Source organism: Danio rerio, chromosome 11 (assembly GCF_052040795.2).
Source record: "Danio rerio strain M-AB ecotype USA chromosome 11, GRCz13ab, whole genome shotgun sequence".
Taxonomy (NCBI): Eukaryota; Metazoa; Chordata; class Actinopteri; order Cypriniformes; family Danionidae; genus Danio; species Danio rerio.
Window position 1 is genome coordinate 31,811,292 of NC_141031.1, and position 22,005 is coordinate 31,833,296.

Below are 22,005 nucleotides of genomic sequence, written 5' to 3' on the forward strand. Positions count from 1 at the left end.
ATTTGACAAAAGTGAAGAAAAAAAAAGAGAGAGAGAGAAAATCCAGCCTCAGCGGGAAATTGACATTTCTCCTCTGGCCAAATGTCTCATGTTAGCATGTTCTGAATAGGGTTGGGCAATGTTGACCTATTTGGCATCGTACGATGTCTAATGTGAAACATTGCGATGGACGATGGCATCGTCATCGTACGCGGGGGTCATTGTTCATCCATTCATTAATTTTCTTGTCAGCTTAGTTCCTTTATTACTCCGGGGTCGCCACAGTGGAATGAACCGCCAACTTATCCAGCAAGTTTTTACGCAGCGAATGCCCTTCCAGCTGCAACCCATCTCTGGGAAACATCCACACAAACATTCACACACACACTCATACACTACGGACAATTTAGCCTACCCAATTCACCTGTCCCGCATGTCTTTGGACTGTAGGGGAAACCGGAGCACCAAGAGGAAAACCACGCGAAGGCAGGGAGAGCATGCAAACTCCACACAGAAACACCAACTGAGCTGAGGTTCGAACCAGCGACCCTGCGACCTTCTTGCTGTGAGGCGACAGCACTACCTAATGCGCCACTGTAGTGGTCATTCATGCCTAACCTGGCATGAATAGGGAGTGATCTGTGTCGTTCTAATGGCTTTCCCCACAGCTGGTGGAGGAGACAAGAGTTTGGCGTTCACTGTAATTTGTATTGTGATTGATGATATCTTCCTTATTTTATTATTTTTATGAGGAAATAATAACAAGTGAAGATGCTAGGGCTTGACCGTTTTAGTTGCATATGCACCCAAAATTTTATCTATGCGACCTTAAAATATATTTGGAAGCATTAGGGCGAGTGCATATATTGTCACTGTTTTCACTGCAAAATCTTTGCACCTAAAAAAGCCAAATGCAGCACTCAGAAACAGATTAAACAGTTGTTATGTGAACTTGATGAAGTAAAAAAAAGCCTGCAATGCTTGCCCCGCCTTTGTGCTCTTCTTCATGGCCCACTGCTCTAGACCTGAACGAATGTGAATGAATGGTTAATATCAGCTGTCAATCGCTCAGTCAAAGCTTTCTACCTCCAGATGACAGGAGCTACAACCGCAAAAATGTGAAGAGCTGAAGATGAGAGAATGAACATAGCACTGACAGATTTTGTTTTAGAAAACACCTAAAGTTACTAATAATGGCACATCTTATTAGTGATCATGTGCTGAATGTTAATCCACCATTTACACTTTTCCAAGAGTGGATAAAGACTTCCAGTGGCTTCAAGTCCGCTATGAAAATGACTAAAGCCATTCACTGTGAAGTCTGTGGGACGGGGTTTGCAGGTAACAGCGCAGGTAACCACTGAATGTACACATTTGAAGCACGAGAGGTACTGTATAATCCTTTATTTAATCCTCACGATGCTGTCAGCCGTGCAAGCGGCAGCTATATGTAACAATTAACACAGCTCATGAAAAGACCGTTATTGCTATTAAAATCACATGCAAATAATAAGTTAAATATCAATATAAATGTGGGGCGGAGCCATGGATCACGATGCCGGCTAAGCATCGTAAAGTTTGTCGGCCATCTGCGGTGGACGATGTCATCGTCTATCAGCCCAACCCTAGTTCTGAACTGCACATACAGCATTCTTACTTCTGCTTTTACACAGAGCAGAATTCTGGGAAATAACTGGTTACTTTCATTTCAGAATCTTGCAGGAACAAATTCACCAATATTTTGAAAAAGGGTCTGTTCATACATTATTATTATCGCCACCTGTTGGTTTGACATGTCTTTAACATGGATCACACTTAAAAACTTAAACAGGGAAAACTCTTTTATAAAACTACCTGTCGAAATGGCCTTAAACAAGAGGTCATATTTAGTAAATGAAACAAAGGAATAATGAGTAACATAAATAACAAGGAGGGGTGGAGACAATAAACAACCAAGGCAACTAATGAACTAATAAGGGCTACCGAAGTGACGGTGAAACTATGAAACTAAGAAGCAATGATAAACGGAAAACACAGGAACCCAAAGCAAGGACTTTACAGTGTGAATGGGGCTGATTATTACTTTTATTAAGTAAAATGTGAATGTCTCTAACTTGCAGCTAGAACAAAGTTTTGGTTTGATGACTGTCAACACAAAAAGAAAATTTGATGGATGTGAGATGCCTCAATGCCAGATCCCTAAGTAAGACCCAAGTCAATTACATTAATGAATTCTAAGTTAAATCCATCAAAAAAGGCAGTTCTTAAACACCCACACTCTTTGACATGGCCAAATAATTGCAAACACTCTCAGCAAGGAACAACCCTTGTCAAGGAACAAATATGAAACAACATACTAATCACGAAATTTCTTTCAGCATGGACGTTACCCATAGTGAAGGCATGTGATGTTGGCATTGAGGCAGTTTATGCCGGTGCCGGTGAGTCAGTCATTGTGTCATTTTTGCTGTTCCCTTTGGAATTACACAGTCATTTCAAACCTCTGTATTGTGTGTGTAGCTTGTGGCTTCTAATTAGCGTCAAACATGATGTGTGTGCTTTTCACCATGTGGCAGTGAGCAAATGAATCAGACATTCATACCTAAGGGACAAAATGTAATCAGGCTACTCGCTTTTGTGTGTTATACCCTTTTTTCCCCCTCTGTTGCAGTTGGATCGATGAGTATCTTTTCTGCGCTCTTTCTTTTTTTCACTTAAGTATAGCTGGTGAGTCTTACATAACAGTAGAGCTGCAAAATCAGGCGTAAATGGAAATGAAGTACTGTTTATTGCAATTATCAGTTTGCAAAGGATATACATGTTCCGCATGTTTTAGGTCATATTTCTGCATGTGAGCTGCTCATTATGTGTTTGGTGTTTTGCAGCGGTTCATTTCACAGTAAATGCTGCTCCACACAAAATCCATGTTTGCTTCTGCTTGAAGTTTCAGTCATTTAATGTAATTGTGCATTTGGGACCACAACCTACTCCAACCATCTTCTCAAACTAGTAATGAGACGTGCTTATCAACAAAGGGCTCCCTGAGATTGCCGTTCAGTGGTTTAATGTTTAGACAGCCACAATTATTAATGCTTTAATGTCACACTTGTGATTTAAAGTGCTTTTATTTTTAGATTATTCAAATATCACAAATATTTAAACATGCATTTTTAAAATCACAATATTGTATTGTATTAAAAACCAATGTATTTTCTACACTGTAAAAAGAAGTGATAAGTTGACTAAAGTAATTTACTTAAAATAATTAAATAAATGAAGTGAAGTCAGCTTGTCGCTTGTTTAGTAATGAAACCAATCACTTTTTCAATAGTTCACACTTAGATATTGCTTGATAATAATAGCAGGTTTGGCATGCTGTCCTGGGAGAGAACCCTGAGCTCGGAGATAATTCAGCCCAGGGGTCCGTTCTTCGTACGTGGATTACTCAATTAGCTGGATTTGGATATTGACGATTTGACATGATCCAGGATCGTTTCGTTCTTCAAAGCTGATCCGAGAGTTGTTGTCATGGCAACAGTTCTGCTAGGTCAAACCTGATCGGGAGCAGGTTCAATTCATATAAACAGGATTAGATCGGCTCAGTTCAAGCAAAGATAATACAGTAAGTATGTTCCGAATTCTGATATTTTCTTACAGTAGTAGTTATATACACTTGGGAAAATGGTACATATTTTTTAACTATATATATAAAGTTAAAGTCATTAATAAAATAAATAAAGTTATACATATTAATAAAACGTTTGCAATCTGCACCCTCGAAATGAACAAAGACTGCCATCTGGTGGTGCAAAGAGAAAACTTATTGGTTTGAACTTTTTAGATCGCTTAGTACAAATAGTGTGTAATAGAAATGCACAATATGTGACTTTTTTTAAAGCAATAATACATTTATGCAGTCATAAACATGTTTTGACAGTTAATATGCCAGTGATTGATGCTTCACAAAAGTTGCAGACACCTTTACCAATATGAAAATGCTTTTGTAAACAACCAGTTATTCTTTACACCGATTAAAAAACGGATACTACTATAAAGAAAATCTTTTCTAAATGTAGAACTAAATACATTGATTTGCATTGAAATGCATGATGAATACTCTTGTCTTGACAAATGAAAGTGTAAAGCCTGCAACTCACAACAAATGTGGAAAGTTCTTGCGTGTCATATTAAACAAACCGTTTACTGCTAATTTGATGTAATTTTGCTCACATGGATAATTGAATATTAATCAGATGATGTCATTACGCTGCTGTGCCGTCAGCCAATCATTGCATTGCTGATCATGATTTCGAGGATCGATAGATCTGTCCTTCACAACACACGCAGCGATCTCAGATCAGTTCATCCAGACATTCTAATCTAATTCGCGAACTTGTTTGAAGAACCAAATTAGCGAGAGATCAATTATCAAGATTAAAAGATCCAGGATCTGCCAAATAATCTTAGATCATTTAAGCGAGGTACGAAGAACGGACCCCAGGGCTCTTACCTGGTCAATGAGCATGTAAGGCATGTACGAGATCAGGTAGTTCTCTAGAGCTCTCACTGGTAAGGAGGTAATGAGGGAGATGGGGTGGATGGGGGATTCTTCAAAAAACAAAGATAAGGGAGTAATTCTAGTCAGGCTATTTATAGTGGGTTTGGAATGATCCGATTGGCTTACTTATGATTACAGTTGAGCGATCGTAGCACATGCTCTTCTTGAAATTAGTTTGTGAAACTACATTTAGCAGGAACAATCTAATGTACCAAAAATATATTTGTTTTAAACAAATAGATCCAATTGTAGTGTTATAATCTATACATAAAACATATCAATACTCTACTACTACTACTACTACTACTACTAATAATAATAATAATAATAAATAATAATAATAATAATAATAATAATACACAACACAAACATTTAATTTGAATATTTGAAAAGCAGTTAAAAAGGCATAATAAAAATACAGTGGCCAAGAAAGCTTAACATGCTACAATTTAAGAAAACACATGCAATTACAAAAAGCACCGGGAAATTGAGAAAAGATCCTGACAGCACAGATACTGCAAATCCCCGCAAAACTTTCCAAAAATGCACTGCGTTTTCTCACAACACAAACAATTTAGGAAAACGCGCTGCATTTTCTCACAACACTTTCAAATAGCATGTAACAGCACAACAGCAATGTTTCAAGGGGACCTTAAAACGTGACTGACCCAGCTTCAGGTTATGGTTATTTAGGCTAATAAAATACAAAAGACATGGCAATCAGGATGTTAAAATAAACAAACAATAAAACTCACCTTTTAAAGATTACCTACAACTTCACTGAGCAATAGACACAAGAAATTTCCATTGTGCTCCAATCTTTTTGCAAGTGTAGTGAGAAAACGTTGCGCGCTTTAATTTTTTTATCCCTTTTTTTATTAATTATTGTTATTGTTTTTTTTTTATTTATTCTGTTTGCATTGTGGAAAAAATGCAGGGAGTTTTTTAATGTGTATGCGCTGTGAGGATTTGTAAAACGTGTGCTATCAAACAGATGAAGATCTTTTCGTAATTTAATGGTGTTTTTTTGTAATTGCAGCACGTTAAACTCTCTCGGCCACTGTATTAAAAAAACAACAACAAAAAACAAGATAACCTAATGCTTTACTCCAATTATTATAGATATATAAACATTGAATAATGGCTGTTAAAAAGTTTGTATGTGCAAAGCATATTTAATAACAAGGCAACATTCATTCATTCATTCATTTTTCTTCAGCTTAGTCCCTTATTTATCAGGGACGCCACTGCGGAATGAACCGGCAAATTATTGAGCATATGTTTTAAGCAAAGGATGCCCTTCCAGCTGCAACCCAGTATTGGGAAACACTATATACACTCATTCTCACCCACACTCATACATAAGGCCAATTTAGTTTATCCAAATCACCTATACCACACGTGTTTGGACTGTGGGGGAAACCAGAGCACATGGAGGAAACCCACGTGAACACGTGGAGAACACGCAAACTCTATACCGAAATGCCAACTGCCTTAGCCAGAATTCGAACCAGTAACCTTCTTGCTGTTAGGCGATATAGCTAACCACTGAGCCAACGTGTTAATTTATTCTCAGGTTAAATAATTACTTAATTTGCAATATTGTTCATACTGTATATTTGACAAAATTCCTCTCTCAGGTAAAAAAAAAAAAAAAAAAAAAAAAATATATATATATATATATATATATATATATATATATATATATATATATATATATATATATATATATATATATATATAAATGATAAAAAATTATTGGCGAAATTTCTAAAACATTAGAAAATAATTCAATTTTGTTTTTGTTCTCTCTAGATGGACCAGCCTTGGTTAATGGTTAGCCTTTTTTTTTTTTTTTTTTTTTTTTTTTGCATTGAAGTAAAAAGAAAAACAGAATTGTGTAATATCCCTAATGGTCATGTACATCAAATGCAGGATTGCCTGTTAATATCTTTGCAAAACAGGGAGGAGATGAACTGTTTTTGAGGCAGTTTTGCTCGATTCCCACAACTAGCGGTGACAGCTTCTCTTATCTGTCTTCAAAAACTATTAGATTTCTTGTCTTATCAGGCCTCAAAGAGATGGAAAAAGTGCCAAAGTGGTTTCAAGGCAAACTTTTGAAGTCTAATAATTCCCTTGAAACTAATGCGCCCCACGCTTGGGTGGAACAGTGGGTTTGAGCACGCTGATGAATCAAAATAAATGAGGCCATAATTCAAGGGCAAAATCAACTCTTCTGAGGAGACGTGGATTTATTGTGGTGACAAAAATTAGCCTAATATCTTACAAGCTCAACAGTACTGTTTATAGAAAAGTTTCATCATAATTTAAAGTAAATATACTGACAAGACAACCCTGCTGAAAAGACAAGGATAACTGTGTTTTGAGTCCTACCAAGAAATGCTACCTCGGTTGACTGTTCAGAATTAAATTTAGCATACATATATATATATATATATATATATATATATATATATATATATATATATATATATATATATATATATATATATATATAATGTTTTAGTCATTTTAAACATGTCCTTTCAACAGAAATGTGCACTTTAAATGTCAGTTTATCCCATACTCTTACTCAAGCTCTTGGCATTCCAAACCCAACAGAAATTTTCTCATATTTTGTATCACAAATGAAGATATTTTTAATCAAATATGAAAAGGTTTCTGTCCTTTCTTTGAAAATCTGTTTACCCAAAGCTTTCATGCTTCAAAATGTTCTTAAAAGAAGAGATCAAAAACTAGATCCACATGAACTGCACAGTTTAATCCAAGTATTCAGAACAGACGTGATCTTCTTATAAAAAGAACACTTTACAACAAGGTTGTATTCGTTTACATTGTTAGTTGATGCATCAGTTAACATGAACTAAAAGTGAACAACAAGTATGTTTACATGAACACTGATAATTCGATTTTAATGCGAGTAGCACGAGAATTGAAGAATGGCGAATGTTGTCTCAGGAGTTCGTTCACATTTAGACACATCGCCATGCTGCTGTGTTTGCCTAAATCCTCCAATTACCAGCAGGGCTAATGTTTAAAATAAACAGGGAAAGAGACCTGCTACACTGAGTCTGCATTCAGACCCAGGGATTGAGGGGAAAGTCCTCATTTAGGGTTTATATAAACACGATTTTCTTTACAATTGTATAAATTGTGGTTGTGTGTATGAAATTACAAATGACAAATGTAGCAGGGCATTAAACTGTTTATTTCTTTGCATTTAAACTTTGCATTTTAACTTTGTAAACTATAAAATCATGCATCTTCTTACGGTTTGTCTCATTTTGTGAGCTAAATGACAACAGTTGTTCGCTCCCCTCCTTCTCCCCTGCTCTGCAGGCCACGCCCACTCCTGCCCATTGCTCGCGGAGCTCCACGCCTATTATCAAGCATCTTTTAAAAAATTTCTGAGGTAGACCTAAACCGAAAGTTAGGGGTGTCATGGCCTTTCATAAATGCTTTATTAACTCAACTTTATCCAGTTTTGTGACCTAATCTGAAGTCAGGACTAATAATCCTTTGTAAATCATTTACAAAATGACAATCAAGCTTAATAAATGATTCAAAATGTGTAATTATTATAAAGTGTGACTATATTTTCTATTTTAATATCAACTTACTCATATTATAATGTATCTCTTTATATTAACAGCGTAATTGTTGAATAGAATATATATACTTTGCTATTAGCACCTATTGACAATCGTTCTTGGATTGTTATCGATTTATATCTTTATGAACATTTTGGAGTTTTGAATGAATAAACTTTCAAATGAGCAACAGATATTTCTTAGATCGAATTTTGTGTTCAGAAGATGAAGTTTGCAACGACACGAGGGAGAGTAAATGATGACAGGATTTTCAACTCTTGCTTCTCCATTTCCACATTTCCTGTAAGTTGAATGGTTCTTTGTTCTTTTCTTCTTCAAGCTATTATCTTCTTCCATTCTCAGCTTATATACGGCAGAGTGGATGGTTCATTTCCAGTTGCGATAACCCCCCAGTCTTACACACGGGTGCTATTCATCCCCCGGGATCTAGTCAAGAACCTGAGGAAAAATGTGCAGTGGAAGTAAAAAATGATTTTGTATCAGGGAGAGTGTGTGAGGTGTGTGTGTGTGTGTGTGTGTGTGTGTGTGTGTGTGTGTGTGTGTGTGTGTGGTCATTGTGCTCGTGTGCAGTGAGCGTCGGCCTACTTTAATCAAGAGCCATGTTTTTATTGGTTCCACGCCCATTCTTTACCGATGCGTGAAATTAGCGCTGTAATGCACTTTGAGGATGTTTTAGCCAGCTTCTGAGGAAAGTTATGCTTGTGTATGATGACAAAAGGTTTCTGTTTAGAATTCTGTTCTGCTAAATAAAATATAACAAAATACGTTGCATTTTTCTTACAGAGCCATTTTAAGAGTATATGGAAGTGAAAATCTAAAACAAGAAATTGAAGGTCTATAAATTATACATGGAAATGAATGAAAAAAGGTTTAGGAATAAATGGATGCATTTTTAACACCTTACCTCAAAATATATGGAAATTTTCGGGTTATGCTTAAAAACTGTTCTTTTACTCCTGATATTATAATTCAAATATGACTAGCAGGGACTGACATTTAGTGAGTTGTTGGTTGTGTTTGTGCATGTGTGAACATTCTGATCTTGTGAGGACCTTTAATTGGTCTCCATGAGGAAAACCATAAATCACATAGAATGAAATATTTTGAAAATTGCAGATTGTTTCCTGTGAGGATTGGGTTTAGAGGTAGGATGGGGGTAGGAGGGTAGATTATACACTGCGTCTCAAATAGCAGAGTATACACTATGTACATATGAACTTACACACTCAACAGCATAGTGTATGTATGTAGTGTCATCCCAAATGGAAAATGGACATTCCCAGAAGACATTTGACACTTGCCAAATTATCGAAATGACCAAAGTACCAAATAACAACTGCCATGAGTAAAACCGCACTCACCATTGGGAGGCAGTAATATCCCTCTCGTAGGGGAATTTTGCTTTCACAATGCCTAAAGTAATCCAACATTTGTTTTTTTAATCTCTATTATTGTTGTGTAATATTATGTAGCCATTCGTGGTTTTGACTCGCCACCTACTAGACTCATATGCAGATTATTTCTATGGCTGATTTAAATGTTGAAATATATCTCCGCAAGTGTTCTAATTTTACTAAAGCTCTATTTTTGTAAATTTCCGAGAGTCCTTTGACTATTATCAGTTTTAACAAAGACTATAGAATACACAAGACATGTCACTAGTATAGTTTTGAATGGGGAAAGTGTAGTGGTCAATATGACAAATTAAGCCTTAAAACTTGCTTCACAGACACAAGAAGTATTTCCACATGAAGCTTGAAATCTTTACTCTTAAATGAACCACAACACTTAATAATCAGTATGAACACGAAGTGCAGCAGCAACTGCTCAAATGCACACAAACTTGTAATGAAAGAGTCACATTCATTTTTTTGGAGGAGATTCGCCATTAAGACTAAATTACTTCAGAAGAGCAGAGCAATCCCACTATAATTTTTGGGAGGATGATAATGTGCAGGGCCGTGGTGTATAGTGAGGGCGACGTCTGTGACACTCCTATCCACCCCGAACCCAACCCACCCCACTACCCATGCTTGAAATATAAACATCACGTCTGTTGTCCAGATGTATCAATTACATCAGGTTTCCACATGTTTGTTGTGCTTGAATGTAAAATGTCGCACCTATAAACTGGCAGTCACTGCAATTTGAGTTTTTAGACCCCCGCTGTATACTACAAAAAATAAAAATATCTGAACAAATAAAACTGCTCTTAATAAAGTCAATTTTAAAATGATTACAATGCTGGGTAACACTTTAGTTTAAGTCCAATTACTGTTAACTACTGACCTATAACCTGACTATTATTAAGATATTAACTGTTAATTAGAAAGTCTAAAGTATGACTGATTATATATCCTTAATCATACCCAATATACCTAAACCCAACTATTACCGAGCAGCTATAAGTAGTTTATTGAGCTAATAGTCTTGATTAATGGTTTGTTAATAGGTTTAATTGTGCATTAAACTAAAGTGTGACCCTAATTTGTTTCAATAAAAAAAAACTGTTATTAGATTCATTCGATTATTTATTTTTTCTTCCTCTGTTAGGTTCATGCTGGAACATATCCAGAGTTTAAAAAGCATATAAGGAAACTCTGCTAAAGAATACCCAACAGTACAAAACTAACTAATCTTCAGCCAGGTAAAGTGAGTCATACAGGACCGAATGTCAGCACAGGTTAAGTGCTTTTGATTAAGTTTGACCACTTTGGTATTTCAAGCAGTTTCAGAGTTCTTTACATCTTCAGCAGCTGCCTTTCGAGGGTCCCAGTAGGTCAGAGCAGGGAGGAGGTCGGCAAGGTCAGACAATTGCGAAGCATTACGATCAAAAGTAGGAGAGAGAATAGATGCAGACCTCCGAGCATTTCCTTCACGCCCACCATGCTATAGCTTTAAACCGCAGCTCATTGTGAATTCCCTCTGAATTCTCTTTGTTTCATATATCCCACAGTAGGAGTACTGACAATTTGAAGATGTGAAGCTAGAAAACAAGAGAACACAACAGGGACCATTTATTGACCACCCTTTTGAACTAGGTCTTATTGTATATATGGGATTTTCAGAGCCACGTTTTAGTCAATCTATACTTGGACATTGTATTGACTAAAATTTTTTTTTATTATTATTATTCGAAAAGTTGTGAATGAATGCTATGCAATAATATCATGGTTCCATTATGGTTTCTTTAGAGAGGTTTATTCAGGCCTGGCCCTAACCAATTTGGCACCCATGGCAAGATTTCAGGTGGCGCCCCGTCACATCGCAGTAAACTCCCCTGCTAGTGCATAGTCATAAATAGCTTTTTGATCGACTACTACAAGCTGGGAAAACGTCAGATAAATATGGCAATGCAATTAACGTCATTGCTGAATAGATCTAATATTTACACATTTGCCTGAGGAAGGAATGATGGGGTAGATACATTACTATTAATATTTTCTATAACATCTATGCCCTTCCATGTCATCGGCGGACGTTAAAACTAACAGATAGCACTATAGCTATTTATTGATTAGCAATCTGTCAACGTTGAAATGTAAAAAAAAAAATGGGACCACAAATAGCTTCAAATGATAGAATACATAGCAAACATTAGAAAATATTAACAATAAAATAAAAGGTTTAGCCTATTAAAATTGGTGGCCTACACTGAAATTAAATAAAGCTTTAAAATCTTTTTCACTTTTTATTTTATTTGCATACTGAATAATGTTACTATAGTTATTTAGTGAAGAGCAGCAAATGAATCTCTCATTGTGTTTGTTTGACAACAGAGGTGTTAATGTAAGAATGCACAGATCTATAATGAAAGCATCCAACTAATTTAGTAAGTGTTTGTGCTCATTTAAGAGAAAATCAGCTGTGTTTAAAATAAAGTGGGGAGCAAAACGGGAAAAAACAGGACGGAGCAAAAAAAGCACTTTTCCGATGGTTTCTTACTGAGAGCTTCTCTCAGCGAGAGCTTTCCCGGCTAAATGCATATTGCGAGGGCAGTGGCCGTAATGTCGAGCAAAAAAAAAAAAGAAAAAAAAAGAAAATGACAGCTGTGAAACATAAACAGCTTTGTCTTTTTGTAGGAAACACACTTTAGATGTTTTTAGAGTAAGAGGTTTTTGAGTTATTGGCATCTATAACTGAATATGTCAGGAATATCGAAAACAAAACCAACTTAACCGCGCTCATTTCTGGCGCCTACCTGGATGTACAGCACCCTTAGCATTTGCCTATACTGCCAATGCCACGGGCAGGCCCTGGGTTTATTGAATCACAACTTCTACTACTTTTATGAAAAAAAAGTGATTGAGGTGAAAATCTCATTAGCTACGTTTCCATCCCCTTATTTTTATGCATATTTTGGATATGGCTGATGGAAACGCAAAGATGTGCATAAGTTTTGAAAATGCACATAAAAAATGTAGGATAAACTTTTTATTCGATCAGAAAAGATGCGCAAAAACTACGATGGAAACACTTTTACCGAACAAATTCCGGTATGCACATTAAAAAGTCACATGATTTTGTTAAGAGATCATGTGATGATAATAATGTGTGTAATGGATAAACCAGCAGGCTAAGCACATTGTAAAACATCGAAAATATTGTTTTAGTCTTTGGTCTAAAATGCCTTAACCAATTCAGTATTAGTTTTATTATATTATTAATTACCTCCAGAACTGTCAAGAGCGTCTGTGCTCTGCGTCTCATGCCTTCAAACGCCACTACGCATTCATCGCATGTTGGCATACCGTCTTGAGGCGCAAGTAATTTATTAAATAAAGGAAAGACTGACAAAACTTCTGCTACTGCAGAAAATCCTATTTTTATTTTTGATATTTGGTGCCAGTTAATCAGAAAGTGAGGATTTTGTTCTCTTTGACTGCACTTGTAAATCCCAATAGTCAACTTAATACAATGAAATGAGTGTAGTGAACTCAAATATGACTGAAAGTTAATTCTACTCATCTGAGAAGAGTTTTGAACTCAGTGTTGAAGGTAATGAGTTAATTAAATACCTCATTACTTCAACTCCAATGAAGTACGATCACGGTACTCATATAGATTAGTTTCTTAACTGAAATGGTTTGTAGCAATTGGTTTCCTCAAATGGTTTGAGTTGCCTTATTGGGTTATACAGTACTCAGTTAGTTTGAGATCTCTTCATTTATTAGGTTTTACTGTGCTCAAATTACTTCATTTACTCAAATGGATAAAGCTTACAGTACTCATAAGGATTAGTTTTTTTTACTTAAACGGTTTGAGTTATCTTAACCTTTTGGATTTTACAGTGTACTTTAATGGAAACGTTGCTTTATTCGCATGTCTTTTATGCAATATTCCTGTTTTGCGTATAAATTTAATTTGCATCTTTGGATGGAAACATAGCTAGATTCTCAATTACGAACTTGGGAGACTGTAAGAACAGAGAACGCGTCCTGTGAGAAATGATATGCTGAATTCTTCCTGATGGTCACATGACCCCCACTCATCTTTAACCAAAAATAATTTAAACATTACAGCATTCAGACAACGTACACTGTTTTTCCCCTTTTGACAATATATACTATACATAAAGACTTTACAAATTGCATAATACAAATAAAAAGATTTTAAAAGGAATTTCAGCATATAAACACCCTTAATGTGTTCATTCCTTTATTAAGATGCTCATGGTAATGTGTATATTCACCATTTTTGTTTAGGTAAACCCTTGAGATAAATAAGTTATACCTCTGAACTTTAATAATAAACCTACACAAAATGCTGCGCTTCCCACCTCCAGTAGTAATGACTTCTGGGACTTCTAAAGTGAGTTTGGTGCTCAAGTCTGCATCCATGCATCCTCGATATCAAGAAGACATCCTAGAAGTTTCAGGCGTCCTATGTTCTTTTGGTCTTGAGTATTGGACCAGAACTTTGGCAGTTGATGATGACGTTAAACGAGAACATGAGGACACAAGACCGCTGAAGAACGCATATCGAGAAATAGCCTTACATTTGGTTGTGTTTAAAAAGACATTAAAATGACAATCTCTGTACATCGTCTAATTTGGAAGGTTCTGCCTAAACACACACTTCAGATTGAGAGTGTATAGCGTTCACAATGGCAATAGTGTTTTTGACAGGTATTTGATTGCAGACAACCCATATAATTCCTTTCTTGTACTTTTCCAGTCACGTCCCCCAGATATCATTGTTGCCATTGTCAGCTTTTTTCAACTCAGCCGCAATTTCACAGTCATTTAACCTTAATTGGAGCCAAGCAAGGACAAATATTGAACATTCAAACGTAGAGGCAATCGTGTGAAAGATTTTCAAGAGGTCCGCAAGTTTACTTCAAACTTTCAACTAAAGGGAAAATGTCCCTGTTGGCTGGGGGTGTTTTGTTGTTTAAATTGAGTTTTGTTGTTGTGCAGTCAACATAAGACCTTTCCCAGAAGAAGTAATTCTGATGGTCAAACCTAAATGGACAGAAATTGTGGATCAATGATGGTAAGACACATTACGCTCATTCAAAAGATGTCTAGCGTTTATTGTTGGTTTTGAACTGTTAAACTGTCACAGCCAGATGAGACGTAACAAGCCACTCTGAAAGCCACAATAAAAGCAAAATAGCTTTGTGATAGAATGTAATTACAAACCGTTAGAAGAGTGCAAGGACTTATGCCATTCTTCAATAGACAGCATTATGATATTCACTGAAAGACACCATTAATGCTTGCCAGGGTTGCATAAATAAAAAAATAATAATAAAAAAAGTAAAATAGCAAGTAATTCAGTGAAATATTTGTATAATTTAAAGGGTTAGTTCACACAAAAATGAAAACTATTTTATTAATTATTGTTGTTAAACACTCCTGAGACCTTTGTTTATCTTCACAACATAGATTAAAATATTTTAGGTGAAATCTCATCCCGTATCAAGACCATATGTCTTCAGTGGTTCGATCAAAATATAATAAAGCTATGACTATACATATTCATAAGCAATGTATTGATATTTGATTTTTTTTTTTTTATTCTGTTGGACATAAAAGTTATACTGATAAATGTTCAAAACCTGATAAAGAATGACTTTCATAAAATTAGTTTTCCCAATAGTTACCGTCTTCCAACATTCTTCAAAATACTTTCTTTTGTAATGAATTGAACAAAAAAAAAACTCAAAATAGTTTGGAACAATTCAAGGGTCGGCAACATGATAACGCATATAAAAGCCTTAGCGAAGGTTCTAGCTTTTCCAGAGGCCTGCATTATAGACTGCGCTTATGCCAAAGAACTTTATTAAAGAACAGCAACTGAACCTGCATTTATCTGAACAATTAACACTTATGTGTTAAAGTGTCCTAAGTCTTTCTGGCAGAACTAATTCCTTTAAACTGCTGTTTGTAGAAATAGTTTCTTACGCGTTTCATCCTCTGTCCAAAATGTTACAGTAGTAACAGATCTTTTATAGGTGATTAAAGCAGTTATTAACATATTTAAGGGAGATTAAGAACAAGTGAACTACATCATTATTGTAAATCTATACTATTAGCAATGCTAGGTTTTAATGTGCTGTTAAGGGTGCAGTAAACTGCCATTTTGGCAGATGGCATATCCATTAGCATTATATCTTTGAGAACACAGTCCCTCCCCTGCCGTGCAAAGCCACGCATCCTTAAATTACAAGCTTGCACCTTAAAGATGACAGTAAATAGCCCACTAGATCATGTCAATCACCAGTTAGAAAACTTTATAATACTTATTAATACTAAAGTATTATAATATATATATTATATATATTATAATATATATATATATATATATATCAGTATTATATTATTATTACTGTATTATATCTAGCACGTTTTCAGTTGTTTAGCAAGCAACCTTGGCATAATGTTCAATATATAAGGATATAAGGATATATAAGGATAAGGATCACTGCTCTCACTCTCTCATGTGCTTTGTCCTAAAGCAGTTACTGTATGCTCAGGGGCTGGCCGGCGGCATACAGAAATTACACTTATTACTAAACTATACTCACATGCTATTTCAGACCGAATAGAGCATGGTAAACATTATAGGGAGTGCGTCACAGGCTGTCATTATTCAAAAATAAACCAATGTGAATATAAAACCAACTTTACCTCAGTAAAGCAGGCTAGGAGAAACAGCGCTATTTTTAATACTTTTAAAACATAACATTACCTGTCTAAAGGAAATACTTCAGCCATGGTGTCATTCTTTGAACACATTTTAATGTTTTTAATCACTTTTATTATTTGTTTTTTATTTTCTTATACTTGTCTCTTTTATTCCTGTTTATAAAAAGCACTTTGAATTGCCACTTTGTAAGAAATGTGCTATATAAATAAACTTCCCTTGCCTCGCCTTTCTCCGCATGCAAAAGTAAACCAACATTGATTCAAGATTTTTTTTTTCCAAGATAGTTTTGATTCAGCATTTGTTTTTACTGCCGTCACTTTGTCATGCACACGCACACGGCGGATCTGTGTGAACAGGGTGAGCAGATGTACAAATCTACATTTGTTGACAAAGTCTGGGCCACCTATCATAATACTGTCACCAGTCATCAGAACTATTTTTATTTGATTGGTTGTTGCTTGGGCATGATGTGAAATGGAAAGATTGACCTATAGTTTGCAATGGAGGTTATGTATAATTGTCATTAATTACAGTAAGTATTGTTATACTGATGCCTCATTTACATGCAACATTATAGATATATGTGGGATTTCTAAAAAAAATCCTATAGGCACTGTTTAAACCTGGGATTAAAATCTGTAAGCAACAATAAATAAAGATTTAAACAGGGTTAAATATGTGTGTGCACTTTGACCATTCAGGAAGTCAGATCGCATTTGAATGAAAGAGACAGGTATTTTATTCAGTGTTTTCATTGTACTGCTGTACACGCAAAGCACTTTACAGTAATACCAGGAGGTCTCTTCTCATCGCCCACAGTATAACAGTGCCAGTGCACTCACTACACCAGTAGAGGTGGAAAGAGAGAGTTAGAGTTCAATGGATGGGGATTATTAGGAGGCCAAGACTGATAAGGGCCAATAGAGGGAACTTGGCCAGGACACCGGGGTTACCCCACTACTCTTCAAAAGAAATGCGATGAGACTTTTAAACAACAAGTCAGGACCTCCTTTTAACGGTGCTTAAAACTTGTTCACTTTCCAGCTTACTTTTAACCGGCATAACGTGGGATTGTTGCTTCAAAAGTTCTTGTGCATTGCATCGAGAGCTTTCACTAAAAGTGATGTAGAGCATGATGAAATACGAGGCAAGGGTCTCAATGAAACCTGAGAAACAAGAGACACATTTGAATGCATGTTAAAAACAGGTGGAGAATGTAGAGTAATGTGTGTAAGTATTAAATTAAAAGATTAAAAAGCAATGTCTATAAATAAATAAATAAATAAATAAATAAATAAAAATATAAATAATAATAATCAGACACCCCCAGCCAACACAATAGAGGATCTGTCAGCTTAAGACCATTAAGTTTATATTCAACAATATTGTGAATTGGTCAATACAACTAATGTACTGTACATTATACAGTAGTCATCATTTGAAATTGATCCAAACCTTTCAACAAAGTTATTCTTAAACTATTAAACTACAACCATTCCTGTCTAAGGACAATTTTGACATTTTCTTTTGAAATATTTCACAAGTTGAAAAACCTAAATAATAAATAATAATAAAATTAATTAATTAAATCAATTAAACATACATACATACATACATACATACATGCATGCATGCATACATACATACATACATACATACATACATACATACATACATACATACATACATACATACATACATACATACATACATACATACATACATACATACATACATACATACATACATACATACATACATACATACATACATACATACATACATGCATGCATGCATGCATGCATGCATGCATGCATGCATGCATGCATGCATGCATGCATGCATGCATGCATACATACGGTCAAGCCCAAAATTATTCATACCCCTGGCAAATCCTGACTTAAAGTTACTTTTGTTCAACCAGCAAGTGTTATTTTGTTTTTGTTATTTTACCAGAAATTACAGGCTTCTCCAAAAAGATAAGACGATGTACAAGAGGTGTCATTGTTGAAAAAAAGATAATAATAATTCTCAGCTTTTACTTACATTTGAACAAAAGGTGGCATGTCTAAAACTGTTCATACCCTTGTCAATATTCAATAAAAAAGCCGCAAATGCATATTAATACTTGCATAATTATTTATAGTCAAGTTTATACCTCACATTAGCAACATAACGAATGCAAATTAAATGATTCAGCTCAATTAGATGTCTGGCATGTACGTCTAATTCAAGGAAGTGGAAATATTGAATAATAAACCATTATTAAGTTTAGAAACAGTTGCTACATTTAAAAAATAAGAACATGAGTAAAACCTTACATACAAATCCTGGGGGCTCATCTTACCCCACTGGCCAACCCAGGCTCATTCTGATTATGCACCACTAATATGTCCCAGGATATACTTTTCGCAGTTATTGTTTTCATGAAACCACGAGAGGCCAGTGTGTACACTTTTTTAGATCTCAATTTTTTCTCACGAGTGCCATTCGTGTCTGCACGTCTTGCATAAATCCACCAGAAGCCACTGTCGACTGACTGACCAACCGACCGTTTCCCCATCTTCCCCTATCTCTGAACCCAACCAATAGTGTTTTCAAAAGCACCAATTGACCCACCCACCCAATTCCCTAAACCCAACCACAGTGTTTTAAAAAGCAATCCTGAAGAAAAAAAAACTTGCCTGATTTTTACCATGTTATCATATTTTACCACATTCTCAGCCTGTTATTTACTTATTTTATTTTTTAGCTTTTGTTTTTTTCTTACCCGCTTTCTGCAACCGTTCTTAACCGAACTTGAATCCCGTTGTCACAGTCAACTCCACTCTGCGTCTCAAGTCTGCTCACATACATCTCGAGCTTCCAGGAAAGCCATACAGGTAAGCGGTCAGCTGGTAAGTGAGAAAAGAAGCGGCATCATACCACTGCATAGCATTTGTTTTAAAAATGAAATTCAGCCATATTTCTGGCTACATAATTCACAATCTTCTTGAATGTATAAAGAGCTACGTTTTTTTAGAATGAGCCTATATTGCCAATGGCATATTTATGAGCAATATCACATGAGTAGCAGTGCAAAATGGCTGTATATCAGCACTGGTGCAAGGTGTGCCTTAGCGTTTATCTAACCATTCGATGGCACAATCGCGTATATAAAAAAAAAAAGAAAATTAAACACGGGGAGTCTAAAAACCCTTTTTGTAGGACTTTCTTCCGCCACTCATTCACATCTGCACCTGACGTCAAAACAGCAGAAGCTACTAATTCATTACTAATTCATCAACGTCACTATAGAGCTGTATTAGAATAGGCACTGTCCTTATAAATAAACTGCATAGTTGCAAATTATAAAAAAGAGAGAGATCGACTTAGAATATCACTTACCAGTTCAATCACGATTTGATCAGGCGTAGTTAGAAAACACGCAGTTTCAATCTTCTAAGCAAGGGCTTATTATGGGGTCCTGGTGCCATCTTGTGGATAGACAAAGTTTACAGTCTTTGACTAATGGACACGGATGTGTTGTCTCTCAGAAATTGTAAATATTTTGGAATCGGCACTATCCTTATAAATAAACTGCATAGTTGGATTCTAAACGAATTAATTCTTGACTAAAAAAGCCCCAAAAGTACATTATGTTGCCCAACAGCAGGAGCATTTGTCAAACTGTAGAGCATCCTCTGCTTGTATGTGGCCGGAGTAAAACATAAAGGTCACAAATACACAGAGGCCTTTGTGTGCTGTTAATGGTAAAATATCTCACGGCTATTAGCCAATCAGATTCAAGAACCAGACAGAACTATTTATATATAATAGAGCTGCACAATTAATCGTTAAAAGATCGCGATCTCGATTCGACCCCCTAGACGATCTTAATCCAGCATTTCTACGATTCTGCCAATCATATTTTCAAGTTCAGGAGAGAAGAAAAGGCGGCTGCACGAGTCTTTTCATTGTTTCACACATGTTGCTCAGTGACACTGACACCTCCAAATGATGTTGAATGAGTCACATAATGTATCTAGAAGGTACAGTATAATTCACCTAAAAATGTCATGTTTGTCTAAATATAATGATGTTTTCGCGATCGGGAAATCACACGTGACTTGAGCTGCTGACCGTGAGCTGTTATCAGAGAGAGGGCGCGCGCGAGTAACAGGTAATACAGTTGTAAATAATATTCAGTTTGTGGCACAGAGTGATCATTTGGGAGCCGCGCGCAAAGTATGAACAAGCACTTAGCAGTCAGAATGAAACCGAAAATGTGCACTTCATTTAAATGATCATATCGCATTTTAGAGTTATGATTACAGCAAGCGTTTGATATGTGTTTTCGTTTATAGCAAACCCAAAGTTGTGCATGAAAATAAATGTTTACAATGTCAGTATAACTACTCTAGCCTATATATTGTTGAATAGAATCTGATAATGGCAAATGTCTGATTTTACCAGTGAATAAAATTGTCTAATATGACAGATTGCAAGCATAGGCCTATATCTTAAACATAATAATTCAACATCAGAATTATTATAAGTAGAATAGAATTATTTATAGAAGCCAGTAGACCTACACATAATATTATTATCGATGTTGTGCCATATGTTTGTTTTTACCATACCTTTATTTTATATTTACAGAATCGTGAGAAAATCGTGATCTTTATTTAAAGCAAAAAAAAAAAAATTGCGATTCTCATATATGTATATATATATATATATATATGTATATATATATATATATATATATATATATATATATATATATATATATATATATATATATGTGTGTGTGTGTGTGTGTGTATGTATATACATGTATACATGTATATATATATAAACACAGTATATGTTAAACAATCCTGATTTTCATAAAGTATGCAACCAACATATCACAACAGCCTAGTTAGAGCTGTAACTATAAGAATATCAGCAATGATAAAAATGATGATACTGCCAAAAACAACAGGGTGCCAACAGCTGTGCTTGCTAGCCTCATAAATTACATTTGATCAGATATTATTACCATGAAACAAGGCAAAGGCCAGAGGAGGGGTAGCTTCAAATGTATTTATCAGATAAAGTCTTTGAGAATGGCTTGGAAAAAGGAAAGCGGGAGAGAGAGGATGATGGCTTTTCACCTACATGGAATTGAGATTTTATGCTTCTAACTATCCGATGTGGGTAGATGAAAGCACACATACTTGAGAGACATCACTATGACAGGAGTGGATATTACTGCTTGGCAGTAAAAGCAGTCTTGCACCAAGGCTGTGAAAAGGCACTCCAGTGGTGGACTTTTGAAAGCCTGTCTGCCTCCACATGTAATTGGAGTCATTATTATATCTCAAAAAAAGCATGAAAAAGGAGAAACATCCCAGACTAACAGATAGGATGTCACTACCATTACACATTTTTAAAGCTAGCGTTATGCGCACAAAAACTGTCTAAATTGCTGCAACCTCTGTCTGAGCATGACACCAAAAACTAACATTTACTATGTTCTCATACAATGACCTTTGCAAATGTTACTTAGAGTTTATATTTTTAGCCAGCGTTTTGAAAAGCATGAGGAAGAGAACTGTACTTTCAGTTGATGTGCCGCAAGCCCACCTTTGCAAGTTTATACCAAACACCATTTAGGCTTGTAAGTACATACTCATTAGCTGTGGCTGTCATTAT

General features: G+C 35.5%; 1 protein-coding gene across 21 annotated transcripts in view; it reads right to left on the reverse strand.

Moving 5' to 3' along the window:
• LOC147834839 (uncharacterized) overlaps window positions 1–22,005 on the reverse strand; it is a 245,798-nt gene that overhangs the window by 119,123 nt on the left and 104,670 nt on the right. For 5 of the 21 annotated variants that reach the window (XR_015502689.1, XR_015502687.1, XR_015502688.1 and 2 more), the window contains one exon: window positions 19,094–19,217. The exons of 13 other annotated variants lie outside the window; for them this stretch is intronic. The gene's annotated coding sequence lies outside the window, so the exon portion shown is untranslated. Of the gene's footprint in view, window positions 1–9,921; window positions 11,156–17,038; window positions 17,490–19,093; window positions 19,218–22,005 lie in introns of those variants that run through there. 3 more of the 21 variants (XR_015502685.1, XR_015502691.1, XR_015502690.1) reach the window with 2 other exon arrangements.